Here is a 16,829-nt window from a genome sequence, read left to right on the forward strand (position 1 = left end):
ATGAAAGAACCCCACATGCTATTAGAAGAAGAGCGCCCAGTATTGTACTCGCAGAAAGTAATCATGGGAAGGCTAACAACTAGTAATGACTAGTTTTACATCAAAAATGCATTGTCCCGAGCCGAATTGTATGTCCAGGTAAAAATGAATCTCTACAATCAGCAATCGGTTGATTAACTTGAAATAAATGATGAATTATACCTGAAATTGCTTCACAATATATTTTCTTGTTTATGTTTTAGTTTCGCCGCACTGCTAATTCTTTCCTGTGATCAAGATGCAAAGAGCGTATTCCTGAATAACCTATTCTAACACTAAGTCTATACTAGCGTTTGACAAATGCTTTTACAGTGAATTAACCATAAATGGATTTTCCAGCTAAAATTAAGATATGTACCAGTGCAACGTTTAATATAGTTATGACAGATTAACGAGATATGAGGCGGTAATCGTCGGTTCATAGCACATAGTTTTGCTAACCGCCGTGGCGTCCTGTTTTGGTTCACTATGTGAACTCAAAAAGTTTTTGTGCTTTTTATCTTTTAACCAAATCGAAATTGACCTAGTAAGAGCAAAACCAATACAACAACTCTGCGGATTATTTCAATAATTGTAGACTAAAATTAGAACAATATATTAGTTAAGTTTTAGCGAGAAATATCGAATAAAGTTGCGTCCGATGTTATTCCCAAACAAAAATGGCTACATGAAAAGGTTTAATTTTTCAACCACAACAAAGACACGCGTCGTTCAATTGAAGTTCCACCCAAAACCGAAAAAAGTGTAACAAACTCCAGCGAAGGGTGTCGGTGGAACCACATACCTACCGAAGAATCGCAACATGTTTGCAGTGCGCCGAGCGGAAGGGCAGTGGACAAAAGCGGGGTCCACATACAAAAAAACAGACTCATCCTGTAAAATGCCAACTCAGCCACATTGAAATGTCTATTAGCTGTTGCTTTTGATCACCATGCAGTCTCTCGCTTTTTTTTTATTTCAACTCTTCCCGGTTTGTGTTCGTTCACTTAAATTTGTTCGCTTGTTGCACCCGCAATCGAAACCGAAATAAATACCTACACGTGCAATCCACATGTTGCATCGAATTTGTTTTCACCGCGGTCAGTGGGTGATGTACTTATGTATGTGCCACCACCACGGTGGTACCATGTAGGTAGGTAGATAGGTGCACTTGCATCTGTGCCGGTGCTGGACATGGGGAACTTCCGCTGGACTTTGGCGGTGCCCCCGGCCGGCGGGGTGGGGGAATCGAACTACGGGTTTCGTTTCCATAAAGTAGTTACACGATCTGCGGGGAAAAGTTGCTGAGGTATCATCATAATATATGAAAGGAAACAATAATAGTAACACCGAGATAAGGGGACTGCACACACATATTCCGATATTTGCGTATCCTTTGTGCGCCCTTTTTTCTGAGAAAACGGTGCACTTCGATTGTTTGTGCGAAATAATCTTTCGTTTTGGGGGTTGAGAAGAATGATGGTGCACTCTTGTTGAAGTGAAGACCTATAGTAATCGAACTATAGGTTCTTATATTCTGTAATTGGAATTCTCGTGGGTAAACCGATTAGTTTCAAATTAAAATTTGTAAAGATAATTGCTTGTCAAAGTTCTCACAAGTTTCTATCTCAGGCCTCCACGCGAGTAAAAGTCTATTGATGACATTTGGTACTTAGATCGGCGATGACTGATTGCTATTGACCTTCTGTCGATAGTAGCAGAATAAGAGGGTGCAAACGGATTTAGGCGTGAAAACACTACTGTGAAAATAACTAGTTGATCGGAGATCGGTTTCAATATGACTTTTATTTGACTAGTTTCGATGATCAATAGGGTCAATAGGTACTGAAAGTTTTCCGTGTCTTCCCCTATGAATCTAATTTCAAGTTGCGGTATTGCTAACATGCCCGTGCGTTAGATTAACAATACTTTGTATTTTCCTTTGATGGTCGTACGAACGTCGTATTTTACAAACAATCGGTTATGAACAATAGGAAATACTATCCTTGATCGTTAATATTTTTCGCTATCATACCTATTTATCCATACTACGGTTAGTAATTCAATACTCATACGGCCAGTTGTTTGGAGTTCTAATTGCTTTTGTTCAGAAAACATTAGATGATGCCATCACGTATTCACAAAAGTATCGTGATCACTGCCACAGCCTACAATACCTCCTAATTGGCCCATCGACCCCCAATGTCTCCTGTAAGCAGATCGTTACCTCTCCCTCTCATCGACCGGGTCAAAATCATAGTTCCTCGATGGCGGAGTGGTTAACGCACCAAACTAGAGACTAGGAGATCGCAGGTTCGATTCTTGCTTGAGGACATATTTTTTCTCAGTGTTTCCAATAAAGGTGAATTTTCACCAATTCTTCATTCCTACGTTCATAAATTTTTAAACAAGTTATACCCCCAGTTAAAAAAAATGCTCATCAAAACTAGGAAGGACAATAATTGCGAATATTTCCTTTCATTTGCACCCATACAGTTATTGGCAGAATCAGTAGTACTGAAGTTATTACTATTAAATTGTTTGTTTGGAAGCAGTGCTGCCAAGATCAGTTTCAGATAAAAATTCAGGCGAAAAAATTAAACATATCAATTCAGACTGCATTCGACTACCTTTTTCATGCCATAAGAGTATTGTGAATCGACTTAGTATGCCCACGGATTAGACATCAAGGGCTGGGATAAAAACTATTTAAAGATAAGTGTACACTTTTAAATCGATTAACGTTGGAGATCATTGTGACATTATTGCCATTCACACAACTTTGTGAAACACGTGTTTGACAGTTGCCCTCCATCTGTTTCCGTTTCTAAGACTCGTTTGAAATTTTTAAGTGGTAGTTGCAGGTGTTAACACACATTTAAGAAATGATCCTAAACGTCTGTTATCGGTGGTAATTCTATCCTATAAATAGCCTAGGGATCCAATATAAAATCGCTCAGTAATTCTATATTATCCAATAATCTCATAAGTTGAACATGGCAGGGTAAAGACCAAAAATTTATTGGAAATTGATTAAAAACGAAATGTCACCATTTTCTTGAGAATTTACATTTTTATTACTTCAATCAATTCGATTGAGTTTCTACTTCGCGAATATACGGTCTAATTTCCCATCTTTTGGAATCAATGTGTACTGTGTACAATTAAATTCAGCTTTTCTACCTTTCTTAAATAAGATATTCGTTCAAACTTTCAACACTTTTCCTAGGATCGGATATATATCAATACCTTGCCCTCGTAAGATGTCTAAATATTACAATTGAACCAATTACAGTTGTTTGGTTTTTCAAACCAACATTAAATTGGTGTAGTACTTGCGAGGGAAATGCGCATTGTTATGCCCGAGCTGATCAGTGATAGTTCCCTGGTGTAAATTAAGGTTTTGCAATTTTATGCAAATCTCGTTCATTTAATTCTGAGTCATCTACCTGTGTTCAAACCTTATTTTTATTACTATTTATTATGGCCCTAACTGTTAGACTTTGTAGCTATTGTTAGTTAAAGTAACTAACCCACTATTAATCGTAGCAGATCATAAACACCGTAGTCGTATTAGAATCGGTTGCAGATGAAATTTATTTTGGTAGTTTTAATAAGATACAATTTTAAACGTAAGTCCTACAAACAAATTTTTTAGTGATAGATCAATTTTATTCAATACGGTACGAGACTTAATCTCCTACTTCGCTTGTTCATAGCTCAAGCAAACTAATTCTTATTGTTATTATAATAATTGATGGAGCGGTATTAAGAATATGTAATACAGACGGGACTCTTACTACGCGGATTCCTACTACGATGGAATCCGCGTAATCCGAATCCGCGTATTAGAAAACCCGACTGTACTACACGGAAAAAAATATTTCCAAAATCAGGAATAATGTGTCATGAATTCTAGAATAACCACATTTTTATGTTACGAAAACAGGACCATGAACAAAAATCATGTGTTTTATAATTATATTGAATTTCCCTTCAGTAACCCCAGCATAACGCTATTATTACTGGAAATATTTGTTTTAGGTTTGTGAACTTTAGTCACGGGTTTTGTCATGCCATTACTCCATTAATCGATTTTCTGTACATGAGCTAGGTCACAACTTTACGAACATTATTCATTGAACCAAAGTTTGGCTCATAATGTTATCCACAGATTTAGGAACATTAGTTCATAAAATCAGAAAATTCTGGATATTTGCTCGTGAACTATTTCACCAAGCTCGGAACGGAATTTTATTCATGGATCCCTTCAATCGTCGTGAACTAATTCAAGATTCCTAATATATTAGTCACGATCCAATATACGTTTTGGAAAATAGTTTACAAAATCATGAAATATATGCATGTAAATATTTGCGTTGAATGTTCGTACGAACCGCTAATTTGGATGTACTACCCGAGCAGAAGAAAATAACTGCGGAATACTAAATTTAGGTATTAATACCAACGACTGTTTACCACAATATGGTATTAATGAGCTCTACATAAGAGGTAAAATACCAAATAAAAATAACACAGATAAGTTCTACAAATAACTATTTGATAATAAAACAAGTTATTGTAATACCTGAATAATAATAAAACATTTTTCAACCTTCCAGTAACAAAATTTACACTATGGAGGTATTCAATAAGGTATTGATTTGGTATTTGAAAAAATCACTGGAGTACATAAATAATACTAAAATAAAGTATTATACCTCATTGAGGTATTATGCAGGTATTGAAAACTGTTTCTTCAATACTTGCTTAATACCTCAATGAGGTATAATAATCAATTAATACCAAGTTTTGGTAAGAATACCAAAAAATAGTATGCTCGGATTATTGCCGAGCTATTTTCTCCTGGTCGGGTATTTAGAGCTAGGAGAGAGTGAGTTCCTTCAAACTGCTAGGGTATTCGACCTTGGCGCTCTGAGACTTTGTATATGAGTTTGTTTTTTTTAACCAAGATTAAATGTATGGGGACCTGGCTACTAGGATCGATGTTTCTTCAGTGCTAACATATTGTCTTGATCATCGAGGTCTTTCAATGTGTGCGAGAGCGCGAGCGTAGGTGTGCACAGATGATCGCGATGACCGATGATGCTTAACCAGATTTGTATTATCGCGAAGGACACGAGTGTTTCGATGTAAACGTGTCAGTGACATCGAGCTTCTGACCGTCTGACAGAGGTGATTGGAATACTTCTTTCAAATATTTATACTCGTATGCGGATAACTGATTAAGTGAATTCAAGGCTCAGGTCGCGTGAGACATAAAAAACGCGTGAAACCCAAAGATCCATCGGAAATTGTTCACAAAGCTTCAGGAGCTCCTGGCAGGTTGTTATATACACAGTAGGTCGTAAATATGATAATATTGAATTTGGAGTATTTGGAGAACATTTTTAACAATCGCTTGACCTTCCACCGCAAAGCAGTCTCTTTTTGGCAGAATCATTCGCAATAAAAACAGCGCTAACTGCATACCACAGGTCTAGAGATTTGATAGTCATGTTCATCCGATTCCACCAGCTGTTTATTAGCAATCGCGGTAACCAATAGGCAGTCCGACCGACTCCTGTTGTCGTTCACGTCAATGTCATCATCGCTGAAGCTGTATTGGTGCTCGTGATCAGATGTTATTCCTTGCCTCGTCCATTTAGGTCATTGCAGTCACAAGCGTAATCCGCTGTCGTTGGATATTGCTTCCTCTCTGATGAGGCTGGCTTTTGATTTGAAGGTGCTAACCTAAACAGCAACTACAAATTTTATCAATATTGATGACTGTATTTTGGATTGATTTGCTGTGAATGAGTGAGTAACCGGTTATAATGTTCGACTCGCATCCTTACCGCAAAAACAATCATTAGAAATACCTGAGAAGAAGCTTTTTCAAGAATCAGTTGTAACGGATCTTTTTTGTTTGTGTTGCGACAAGCACTTTTAATTAATTTGGGGCTAGTACGTGCCAAATTGTATCTGGAATCTTAATTCAAACATTGTCACTTCCAATCACGTGTTTTAGGTTGATCTGCGAAAACGAAACTTTCTGCTTGGGCAAATGGCACAGGTGATAGAACAAAATATTGGCGGCTTCTGTAACCTTCAGAAAATATTCCAATTCAGGAAGACTCGGCACATCATTTGGAGTCAATGATCGCGGTGTCAGATAAGAATGACGCTTTTACATTTAAGCTTTCAATAAGGGGTTCAGTTTCAAAACATCGGCTGTGTCAGCCGCGTCAGCCGGAAATGATGAACATCTCGATCAGAGCCGTTAGTATTGTGCACCAATCGAACACTTAAATGATGAAAAGTGTTAAATATTAGTACTACTACTATTACTACTACAGAGGCATTTCCGACGGTTGGAAGGTAGCATACACTCCCGAAAAAAACGGTTCCCTCTTATTTCAAGCAGCGAGCTGCAAATCTTGAACAGAAAGAATTATGATTTCAGTCGGTTTCAGCAAGTCCACCAATATTGTCAGAGGTCCGGAGACTGCTTGTCAACACCGGAATGGAAGGTGATTCTTAGGATGCGTCTCCGTGGATTAGTTTGTGCAATGCCAATGCAACCAAGGCCAATTGGAACAAAACTCTCCCACTCGGAGAATATTTTCTTTGGCAAGCAAATTTGCCCTTATCAGAGCTATTAAACCATTCAAAAGAATTAAATTTGAGAATAGTTTCTTTCGCCAGCTATGATGTATCAAAATCGTCAATGTAGAAGCCCGAAGATATATCTCGTACTTTTCATGTCACAGACTAATACTTTCTTTAATTGATCCAGGGGTTGGGTTGAATTTTTAATTGGAAATATACGCTTGGTGAAATTATAACCGGTTGACGACCTACACCTACACGAATCTTGGCAACCGGAAATAGTAAGAAGTCAAAAGCATCCAACGAGAATCGAAACCAGCGCATCTCCCCCATCAACGCCGATAACAAAAACGGGTCCTTTTCATGACGACCATCATTTTTATAAATAATAACTCGCCCAAATTACTTTTTATCAGTATAATCATTCGATAGTACCGGTACCGAAAATCCCAGGAAAATTGACCTATTATTGGTACCGAAATACTGGTACTAAATGAGTAAGTACTGGTAATTTTAATACTTTGCAAAACTTTTTATAAACAATATATTAAACCTAGAACTAAAAATTGACGAGAATCAAAATGTCATCGTCTTCAAAATTCTATTCGGTAAGGCGAATGACCTATCGAGTTTAAAGCCAATACAATACAATTCTAGTCTAGTAATAACCGCAGTCACATGGTAGATTGATCAATAGAATGAAGCAGCATAAGTAAGCAAAAAAACAGTAAAGGTGTTATTTGTATTCAGTTCTCCAATCTTTATTGGGCCCTACGAATTGTATGTAGACAAGACGCCCATGAGCGACATGCAGTTCGTTGTGACAGGAGTGCCAACTTGAAACAATAACAAACTCACATACAGCAAAAGTAGTGATTGTGTTACCTTTTAGAACAGGTGAGAATTTGTCTTGCTTTCTAGCGTATAGTAGCAGGTTCGGAAGTTACGAACTGGAAAGTATTAGCACCGCACAGTTTTACTAACTGAAGGGGACATATTTCATCGTGGATCAAACCTTTTAATGAAGGGGCCTGTTTCAACTCAGTTTGACCCTTATAACCCTCTTTGTGCTGGAAGGAACATTTTGACCCTGTCTTCGCTCAAAGTCAACGTTTTATCGCTAGGCACCCCGTGGTGCGGTCGTTGAGCGGATGTTTATACAGCATGTTTGCTGTTTCATGAATTTTGCGAAATATAACAATTTAATTGTTGTCGTAGAGCTAGCTTTCTACTTTGTTAAATTCAAAGTGTTACCCATTCTGAATTTGAATACATCCACATGACTTTTTTCGGTAGTATTCCATGAGCAAAATTCGGATTAGTTGCCTTTATTCGCATGTGCTGACATAATTAATTTGGGGCCTAAATCACGTCTGAGTTCGATTTGTTGTGTAATGTATATCTGCAAGGGAACGAACACCGATTTAGTACGTTATCATTTTGGTTTTGGCAGACGCGTGAATCATTTCGAGTGGGAGGAGTGAGTAAACCATATTACGCTTCTCGCTTAAAAAATATATTCGAGTACCGGTATTTTACCTGTCCTGAGGTCCTCGGTATCGTGGTACCAGTTCTCTCCAAAAAGAACCGGCACTAGAGTTCTATCGAATAATGGACACGCATTCGAGAACTGAAATCACGAACTTTTGCCATGATTTTATGGGTAAATATAAACATTGTCTCTAACAATTTAAAGTTTCTTTTCACTTCAACACTTCCTCTTATATGATTGCATCGAATGCGATACAAATAACCCTAAACACAATAGGTGGATTATTCCTCTACAAGCTCTCCCAACCGCCAACCACCTCATATCAGTCTGTCGAAGTGAAAAAGTACAAGATATTCCACAACCGATAGGTTTGTCGATTTTCCTCTCCAGATTAAGATTATTATTTATGTTCGTTCACTCTCTGACTCCGAGTGGAACAGGCCTGGAAGTTAAGAGAGCTTCGGTTCCCCCTGCCCCTCCTGAATCCTCTTTGAAAATTGGTGCATTCCGCACTATCTCCACGCGGATTGCTGCCAGGCAAGCAAGCAGCCAGCCAGCCAGACTAGCCTGTATTATATTAAGGTGGGCAAGATTCTACCAGACCGACCGGCGATTGCAGCTCAGCTAACAACCTAACAAAAGTGAACCCATTCAATGTCCGGACGCATGGCGTGGGGGAGGGGACCGACCGGGTCGGAAGGGTAGAAATTTGTTTCAATTCATAATTGTCATTTCAATGGAGGTCCACCGGAGAGGTGCGCTTTTCCCGATTGGAAACTTTTGCGTCATGATCACGTTGTAGGAGCACATTCTGGCGGCGAAGCTTTTTGAGCTTCAATAGGAACATAAGCAGATGTAAATTGGGCTTTCCTCTCCGCCCCCCCCCCACCAGTTTTGGAATACGAGCAATGCGTTGAATGGCGTTCAACAGAGTAGGAGACATGTTGTCACAGTGGAAATGTTCGTTGATCGGTTGAAGATTAAACTGTACACAGTGCAACAGAATAAATCTTCCCGGGGTGTAGCTAGAATTATCTTCGCTGTCAGCCCCTAAAGCATGCCTGCACAGCTGGACAAGTTACACCCGAAACGTTCATCAACCTTATCTCTATTGCAATATAAAAAAGCGCCCAGCTGAAGGAAAGAGATGCACAACATGACACTCATCCCCACGTGGCGTCCAGCCCTGATCGCCAGGACGCGCGCCAATCCTACCGGGTCCACAAGTGTGCGGGTTAACTATGCCCGATAGCACAGCGCTCGCTCTCGCGTAGAGTTATAATTTCAGATGCCGAGATTTGTCCGCTGATAAGTGTCCGTTTTGCACGCGAGATACATACATTTGACAAAAAGTGCCTGGCACCCACCCAGTCAGCAGAGGGCGGCGACCGCCCACCCGCCTGTGTGGGTGGTGGTAGGTTACGGTCGTTAGCTAGAGCTGTTTCTACGGCGGAGCTCTCGTGAACAACATGGAACGCAAACAAAAACGACGACTACGACTACGATGATGAGAATCGTGAAAATAACAAACCTTCGGAAATTCATCCGAAAAACAAAAACTGCGACCAGGATAGATGTGTAATAATACGGTTCCAGTGGGTCTTATCGGGAACACAGCCTCGCTATGTTGTGAGATAAAAAAACAATACGACACATTAAAGTATTGTGCTCCATAATGGTTGGGGTAGTCCGGAGTCAGGGACCGGAGGAAATGCGAACAGCGCGTCGGGATGGTAGGAAAGTATTTTCTGTAGTCAATTTTCAGATAATATTCTAGAACTTGACCTTGAGTTTGACCGATTCTTTCGAGTAAATATGAATCCTAAAAAAGTGTTCACTCTTGTAGGGGTTGCTTTGCTGTTGAAGATCCCATCCTTCTATCTTCTCGAGCAGCCCTAAACGGCAACGGATTTCCACCCTGTATAATTCGCTCATGGGTAGTCATAAAAGATCATCTCACTGTTTCACGCCAGCGACATGTTTGTACTATGTGTTTTATGAGTATATCGCCAACCTGACAGCGTTCCGCCCCTGCCTTCGGAATCGTGTAGGCTGATACCGCGAAAAAAAAATATGAAATTTTCCAGAAAGTGTGGGAAAATTTATAATATTTTTCTGCTTTAGAGGACCTTTGGTGTATGAACTAAAAAGTGGCCCTGACCGGAAAATCAAATAATTTATAAAAATATTATCACAGCTTTGTACAGTGTTGTTTTTTTTCTGAGTTCGTACTATCCGTGTATAAAACCGGGTTTGACTATATCCTAGTTAGTGTGCGTTTGGGATGGGTCTGCGGAGAGAGATTACACGGCATTCAAAAATATTTATAATTTATATTTTTTATTGAAATCAGCCACGTGGGATCTTTGAGCTTGGATTGGAAAAAATGGATCAGTGGCTTTTTCAGTTCTGTGATTTAGCTGCGGGGGTTCCTTAGGGCAATTTGACGTTGTACGGAAATCGATGCTTGTGATGGTGTTTAACAATGAAGGATGAGAATGTACAGTGTAGGTTTATTGTACATTGTACACATATTGATTGTGTGCGTTTGGTAAGTGGACACTCATAGTTCGTAAATGTCAGAACTATTTGATTACCAAGGGCGAACTTCAATTTGAATTGTACTTACAAATACGTGTTCTTTGCAGTTCTTAGATTTTAGGTTGCCATTATTCTTACCTGCAAGGAAAAGAAAAGTATAATAAAGTAAAATAACTATTAAAATACGGGATTTATATGCACGATCTTCAAATTTTACTACAACAAAAAGCATGGTATTTATCCATCTATCATAATGTTTCATATTAACTATTATGTGTTTATCTAGAATTTACTAAGTGGCCCCGATTTTGGTTATGCGCCAGGATATTCTTTAATTGGTACGAAATGTTAAGGTACAATCGGACATACGAACACATTGATCCTACAGATTACATACTTGCGAAACGAAAACAATGATCCAACTTTCAAACGGGATTTTAGTTCGTGACCGCAGTCTCCATATCTCCGGAACTGATAATACATTTTTATTCAAGCCAAAATAAATAATTTTCTTTTTGCCTTTCTCAATAGAAAGATATAGCAATTGTTCTGAAAATCGACTATGTATCCGAGACCTAGAGGGCCGTGTGTTGTATATCATTTGATTCAGCTCGTCGAGTACAGTAAATGTCTGTGTGTATCTGTTGTTTACTTGGTGATAAAGCTTTAGCGCCGACCCAGAACACGTTCAGTAGTTAGACCATACTACCGATTTCGTCCATAGTGTACAAGAATGAGGGACTCCGAACAGATAACTCTAGTAGGGTTTCTCCCAACTTTCACCAAGAGTCCGACATTTGCCTGATCCCCCTGGATTCCATTAAAAATTGCTTGTAAGAGAAAGTGGTGTCTGTGCTCATGCACTTCGCTCGATTCCAGGCACCATGGTATATTTTCCTCAATGAAGAAATATTTGGGTAAAAAGTAATTTTTCTCCACTAGGGAGAAAATTGTTTAAAACCACATTTGCGCGATAAAGGCACATAGGTTTTGAATTATTTATGGAATTTGCGTTTCGATTTCGTCTCATCAGAATTCGACACCAACTAATGACAGGACTTAGACAGCGCCGGATTGATGTTAGATCCAAACACGGAGACACTAATTGTGTTCCTGAGCAGACGTGATGTCCGTGATGTCCGCCAATACTCAAGCGTGATGTCCGCCAAGAAAAGGAGTTAATTTTTAAGGTGATTAGAACTAGTTAAATCGGAACATATGGTTTGACTTAGCTTGTCAAGGCAAGATGCACTGTGCTCTTCTCTTTAGTGGAGAAAAATTCGGCGCTAGCTTAGTCCTGTCACTAAGTTGGTGTCAAATTCTGATGAGATGAAGTCGAACTTCAGATTGCATAACTAAGTTATAGGTTTTGTTCTCACAATGCGCAAACAATTCTCTCATTAGTAAAGTTTTAACTCTAATTTTTCTCCACTACGAAGAAATATGCTAAGCCAAACAAAATGTTTACATTTCACTAGTTCTTATCAGCTTAAAATGAACTGCTTTTCTTGAGGGACTTCCCGCTAGACTAGGGATTTATTCAGGAGCACAATTAGTGTCTCCATTTTTGGCTCTACAAGAACTGCGTCCTGCTACTAAGTTAGTGTCGGATTCTGATGAGAGAAAGTCTAAACGCAAATTATGGAATTAATTTGATTTCAGGTCCAGCTGGGCGTGCTAGTTCGCTGGTCACGGCATGATATTGTACATGCGCTCCACTCTGCGTTGACCAGTTGGATGCCTTGATCGATTCAGCGATTCCGGTTGGAGCATGTATTGGTGATTTGTCGATTTCAATGGTACTCGGCGTAGTCCCCAACAGTGGAGCTAGCCTACCTCGGCGGAGAGTTCCCCGACGAAAGAATGTCTCCCGAAACCATTGACGAAGGCATTAATCTTGCTTCAGTGCTATCCGGCAGAGAGCCGAGGTTTGTCTAGCGATTCCGGGTGGAGGATTGCGTCCGGCTCACTCGTGTTCCGATGATTCAAGCTGACGACTCGCTTCGGATTACTCGGAATAGTCCTCGATGGTGGATCTTTCCTACTCCGACCAAGTGTTTCCCGGCAGCAGAAGATCTTCCGAAACCGATGCTATCCAAGCAGATGCCGAGGTCAGTCTTGCAATTCTGGATGGAGGGTGACTTCTATTTCACAGGCGTCTCGATGACTGTTTGCCGGTGCTACTTTGCGATCTACTCGAATTAGTCCCCGGCGGTCGGCCTAATCTTTTCCATTATAACGGCATATAATTAGCAAGAGACTGTAAGGTGAAGTATTTTTCAAATATTAAGAGCCATAGTACTCAAGGGAGAGCAAGGATTTCAAGTAAGAAAGTTTAGAAAAGCGTGAAGTAGGGTCAATGAACAAGCTTAGAGTTTCCCGGCTGCTTAACTCTTTGTCTTCTGCAACGCAGGAGTCAGGATCTTTTGGCATTAAATGTGAATCACCTGAGTCTGCGGCATGTCCGGACAAGCGTAAAGTGAATTTAATGACTCCGAGTCGGCTCCGACAGCATAAACTTCTTGAAACAGCCATGACCTACTAAGAACTGCATCATGTGGAAGTTCACTTCACCAAGCGCTCTGTTCACCCACACCAACAGGGATGGAATTCGTCTATGGGTCCATCTACCGTTTACTGCGTTATCCTACTGATGTTGTATTTTGCTTAAGGTATCACCTTGGGCTCTTTTACGGACTCCTCGCGTGCCTCGATCCCTATAGCACTCGCTAGTTTCTTCGAGTTGAAGGTTCATGGACATTGTTCCAACTATGACGTAGGTTACGTCTGACAAGATATTTTGATACGCGTTAGACCCGTATGGCCATCGGTCTGAACGTGCTGTTCCTCATCGTCTGCAGTGCCGTAACGGTCCTGCGTTTCTGAGCACCGATGTAGAGACGCTTGCCAGTAGTCGCTTTTCATTGCTGCTGATCGCCGAGTTGTTGGGCATGATCCGAGATCACTTTTACGATCCCTCCCGTATGCGTAGTCTATTAAAGTTCATCGTTATTCCAAGTTGTCCGACTTGTCGCTTTGAGTCGATGATATACTCTCCGATTAACGCCTGCTTCTTCTCATGCATCCAGTCTTCCACAACATTCCGACGTCAGAATATTACAGAGGTACTCGAGAACTTTCAGTCTATTCAGCGTACGCACTCCACAGTAACGGTTTCGTCTTTTCTTTTGCTTCTGTGCAGATTCCACGATCGTTCGTATGGCGTCCACAGTGGATCTCCTTTTCCGGAAGCCGAACTGCGCATTGGATAGAGCATTCTCCCCCTTCGTGTATGTTGTAAGCCTGTTAAAGATTACTCTTTCTAGTACCTTACCTTGTTTGTATTCGCAAAACACCAGCTTTGGTCCAAATGTCAGGGAAGTTCCCATCCTCGATACACTTTTGAAACGTGTCCGAAACATATCTGGGTTCGTTAGGATTATTGTTTTCAGAGCCACGTTGGGGATACCTTCTGGTCTCGAAGCATTCTTGGTTCTCAAGGCTTTTGCAACCACTATCAGCTCCTCGTTGGCTTTATGCTTTCGTAGCGCCTCATTCTTTTGCTTACGAATTTTACGCAGCTATCTCAGAGCCTCACATGATCCATGAAATGGCTCAACCTTAGAGTCATTTAACTATCTACTCTTCCCTTGCTTTCCGTCTCCATCTATTACGTACTCATTGAGCCGTTTAGCTGCTGATTCCATAAGCTAGTTAGCTCATGTTTCAGTGAGTCTTTCGGCTTCTACCTTTATCCCGATCTACTCGGAGAATCCTCGGCGGTGAATTCACCCTACTCCGACTGAAAGATTTCCGGCTGGAGCATAGCTTCCGATTCACTGGCGCCCTAACAATCCACTGCTAGCTATTCGACGCGATCTACTCGCACCAATCCCCTGCGGTGGAACTATCCTACACACGAGCTACTCGGTAGGGTTTCGAGGTCGGTCCTACGATTCCGGTCCTAACATCCGAGTTTGGCGCCCCAACGATCCGAACACGGTGTTAGATCTAGTCTACACCGTCGGAGAGTTCCAAGGTGGCAGAATTTCTCCCGAAACCCGATTTATGGTTTCACGGTGGCTTTCTAGCCAATAGCACTATTTTGTTGGTCACGTCGCCACTTCTTCTGCAGCTCGAAAAGCATACTCATAACTACTCTATTCGCATCATCCCAGATATGATCATCGTGGCACATCTCTTCGAAGATATTGTCAACTGTTACCCAGGCATACCCCTTCGAACTTCTTTGAACCAAGGATATTCGAAAATCACATGTTCTGGTGTCTCTTGCACGTTCACACATCCCTAAAAAGTGTGAGTTTGTGTGTACAAGCCATTTCCCACTGACAGGCAGTGTTTTTGTGGAAGAAACCTGTCTGCATCTATTTAATAATATATTTGGTATTATCTGTAGATGTACCTAGGTTTAACTCTGGCGATGAAAGGCGATAGCTCTACTGTATATCCAACGACCCATTTAAAGAATGCCTGTTCATACGCGTACATTCTGAGGTCGCATTTATATGCAGTAAGCCCCGCGCGAATGCATGCACGGATCAATTGGATATTTGCAATATGTTCGCACTTCGAGAATGAAATATTTACATATTTCAAATATGGAAAACATTTGGATAAAATATAAAAACTTTGAACAAATAACCTAAAACGATCTCACCAGCGTCTTGCTCTCAATTAATTGGGATGCAAGAATTCTTCTCCATAATCAATCAATCGTTGCATCGACTACTTATTTACAGATGGCGCTACGCGAAACAAAACGGCGTATTTTTGGCGGCTAGATTCACGCACGTGCGTGGCAACGTTTCTAAAATGTGACGACAAAATCACTACGTGAAATCTCACTAGCTTTGCGATATTTTGGCCTATTAATACGCAATTCAACAGGAAAAACGAGCGAGTGAACAATTGACTTCGATTTCCCGCGAAATACATTATATATTAGTGGAAAACTTTGAATATTATTTGGCGAACACAACGACACGTTCCAGTGATTCGACAGTGGTGCCATTTCATCTTTCTCACTCACACATTATTAAATGTGCATTATTATTTTTATATAATTCTAGATAAGTTTTAGGGTACTTAATTTACATTCGACATGCCTGGCTGCTTAGATTCGAAGTCATCGAAACGATTGTAACACGAAGCACCTTGAACATGAAAATATAACTTGCGAGATTTTAGCGTAAAACCCAACTCAAAAATAAAGCCTAAATTATTCGATACCAACAACAAGAGTAAAGCAAACTTTTGAATGTCAATAAACTGTCAAACGATGTTCCGTTTCAGGGATAAAGCATGAAAGTGAAATTTTGAGGGGTTATAAGCTTTTTCGGCAATCCCAGTTACCGCAACGATGTTTTTGGAAAAACAAGTGTTCGATATATTAGCGTTTAAAGCTTCAAGTAGCGTTCGTAAACGAGCAAGATGTGAAACGCTATTTGCTTCTGCTGCTTGAATCTCTATTAAAAAATAACATTCTTAAGAACCCATTAGATTAAAGAATGAAGAACAAATAAATCCATTTTTCCATACCCCAACATATATAACCCCTTAATCGGTGTGTTCTCTTCATTATTACACACGCACACACATACACTGATTCCAAGCTTTTGCTCCAGGAAGAACAAATGATGTACATAACGATTTTTATGTGCCGTTGTTTGATCACCCTCTCTAGCTGGTTTTGAAGCAGTGTTGCCTTCTTTACATGAGGTATGATCCGTAGATTTTTAGTCCAATCCACTAAAATTTATTTATTTATTTTACAAAATGATGAGAATCGTGAATTCTGATTTTTTATACTTAATTTGCGATTCGCTATCACTATCACACCTTCCATTGAACTACCTTAATCCTTGTTCTTTTGCTAACCCATGTGGCTAAATTCACTGTCAAGGAAGATCGGTAGTGTCAAACGAGCACGTGTTTAGAAAATCTATTGAAAATCATTCTGAGGTTTCAAAGATTGAACATATATGTTATATTTAGAAAGATGAGTTCTATTGGTTCATGAAATAAAAAGAATATTTTATTTTCCATTTAATGACCCAATTGCACTCATCGTACTTAAGGGAATGGTTCATAGGGATCATCCATAAATGACGTAGCATTATATGGGGGAGGGGGGACTTTTGCATTT

General features: G+C 40.0%; 1 protein-coding gene across 4 annotated transcripts in view; it reads right to left on the reverse strand.

The window, feature by feature from the left end:
• Positions 1 to 16,829, reverse strand: part of LOC131686246 (zinc finger protein ush) — a 350,163-nt gene that overhangs the window by 86,277 nt on the left and 247,057 nt on the right. The window contains exon 1 of one of the 4 annotated variants that reach the window (XM_058970511.1): positions 10,752 to 10,770. The exons of the other annotated variants lie outside the window; for them this stretch is intronic. The gene's annotated coding sequence lies outside the window, so the exon portion shown is untranslated. Of the gene's footprint in view, positions 1 to 10,751; positions 10,771 to 16,829 lie in introns of those variants that run through there. 4 annotated transcript variants of the gene reach the window in all.

This window comes from Topomyia yanbarensis, chromosome 2 (genome assembly GCF_030247195.1).
Source record: "Topomyia yanbarensis strain Yona2022 chromosome 2, ASM3024719v1, whole genome shotgun sequence".
Lineage (NCBI taxonomy): Eukaryota > Metazoa > Arthropoda > Insecta > Diptera > Culicidae > Topomyia > Topomyia yanbarensis.